Genomic DNA, 2,497 nt, shown 5'->3' with positions numbered 1-2,497 from the left:
CATCCGGAGTAGAGCTCACTAACCATGAGGCCACCGCGCCTCCCAGATGAAATGTCTATACCAAGTAAAAAAACTTGGATCAAGAAGATCCACATACCTAACTTGCGACAGCAAATAAATACGGCTAGAACAAATATTGCTATAGCTTCCCACAAAAAAAGAAACAAATACGGCTGCGAAGCCCAGTTTCTTCATTGTAAGCGTAATTAATCCTTAGACCCCATTTGTTCAAACGATGGATAGCACTATTCGCAGGATATCCATCTTTTGAACAACTTGGGCCAGAATGATGATAATAATGCTTTGGAATTTACATCATCCTAGCGTTGACAGATGAACGGCAACCAGTGAGAGCTGGTAAGGAGTTAATAAAGCTGTTGCTTTACTTGCACGTTGTACGAAGGAATACGAGAATCCTGTTTTATGCATCGATATTACCATTCGCAACTGGGGTTTATGTGCCCTGTTGAAGGATGTGAACATGCTTGCACTTATCTGGACAATTTAATTGAGCAATTGTCTCTTGCAGCAGACACTTGAAAAATTCAGGTGGCTTCAACGGGATTCGAACCTATGACCTCGGCGATGCAGGTGCAATGCTCTACGAAGCCGCATTCATTCATCGAGTCCTTCATGGGAACAAATGACTTACTCCTAACTGAGTGGCTTCATAGCTCAGTTAGTAGAGCATCGCACCGGCATTGCAGAGGTCATTGGTTCGAATCCCTTTGGAGCCACCTGAATTTTTTAGGTGTCTACTGGAAGAGAAAATAGCTTAAATTGTGCAGATAAGTGCGAGGATCACTTCTCCATTTTGTCTATAACCCGCACTTCAAAATATACTTTTCTGTCATTTACTTAAAGAAAGTGATGACTGGTTTGAACGAGATTCATCGCACTCAGACTGCATTGTTAAGAGAGGCAGGCTTCTCGCATAACTTCAATCAAGCGAGACATTCACGCGTACAAGTTGATGTAAATTGACGATTTGCCCCAGTTTTATTCCCACTAGCTCCTGCACGAGACCGCCATAAACTAGCCCCCACCCACCCCACCCCGTACTTAAGAACTTGAACTTGATGGGCATGCCCAAGTTGATGATAGTAGCTGGTAGAACTGAAAACCTTCTTCCCCTTAACAAAGGACAAAAAATGTAAATAATTGCATTTTAATAGCAGAAAGGAGTTTGTCATCGGTAACAAGTAACAAAGCTCATTCAAACACTATTCGCCCATGTCACACGGCGGCCATATTGTCCCGGGAGACCAAAAAAGCTTTGTTTTACCACGCCAAGCCTCGCAGTGGAAACCATGGGGGTGAGGCTTGGCGTGGTAAAACAAAGCTTTTTTGGTCTCCCGGGACAATATGGCCGCCCTGTGACAAGGCGAATTTGCGGCTAACATAGCTGTTAAAAAAAGGTTATTTTTGTATTCGATAAGCGCAACCACTCTCGGTATGATCGAAAAGCGTGCTTACACTGGAACGGATCAAGGCGCAAGAAAGTTTAAGGAAACAAAAATTCGCCTGTTCGATATACACATAGTTCGATGCATGAAACGAGGCAAAAAATAAACCAGGGGTTCGTTTATTTTAAGGTTAAGAGGATAAGGCGAACACTGTCATTTCCCCGCAGAGTGGTCATAACTCCACAAGGATGAGAAGAAGCTGTTACGAGACCAGCTAACCTTAGCCGAACCTCCTACGGGACAGGCTCTGAAAGCGCCGACAAGGCAACAGACCTTACCGGAACCGATCATAACTTATAAAATTGCATCAAGAATTTAGTCACCTTAAACTGAATATCGTTAATTTTTCTCATAAATAGGGCCGTTTATACGAGAGAAAATAAGCCGCGGCTCACTGTGGCCGCGGCTTACATAAGACGCGAACACCTCGAATAAATGGTACAAAATCTATGTTCACGGCTTTCTCAAGCAGCGGCTTACCCTGGCCTGGGAGTTAATACTCGTATAAATAGTTCCTTTCGCGTATTGTGTACGCCGCGGCCAGAGTAAGCCGCGGCTAGTTTTGTCTCGTATAAACGGCCCTAATGTCTCAACACTTACATTAAGGGGAGCATTTGCACGCAACTCATCGTAAAGATCTTCTTACAAAAAATATCGAAGCAGAGTGGCTGCAAGTCAAATTCCCAAGTTCTTCTGTGTTGTTTGCAGTAATCTACAGACCGCCAGACGCTAGTGAATTCTTCGATCTTATTAGTTCCACCTTAGAAAAAGCTTGGCTGAAAACGTCTAATATTGTGCTACTCGGGGACTTCAACTGCGACTTTAAAGCCCGCCGCACACTTGAGGAAAGAGCTGAGCAAACTGCCTCGCGAGGCGGTTTGCTCAGCCGTTTCCTCACGTGTGCGGGGAAATTGTGGTGAGAAATTCGCCTCGCGTGGCCGTGAGGATAAAATCAAACATGTTTAAGAGTACAGGACTTTCGTCTCCGACGTTGGTCCACGAAAAGCCGTCAACAGGTGATATTTTGTGAG

Source organism: Montipora foliosa, chromosome 3, assembly GCF_036669935.1.
Source record: "Montipora foliosa isolate CH-2021 chromosome 3, ASM3666993v2, whole genome shotgun sequence".
Classification (NCBI taxonomy): domain Eukaryota; kingdom Metazoa; phylum Cnidaria; class Anthozoa; order Scleractinia; family Acroporidae; genus Montipora; species Montipora foliosa.
The sequence above is the reverse complement of the archived record's forward strand: the minus strand, read 5'-3'. Positions refer to the sequence as shown.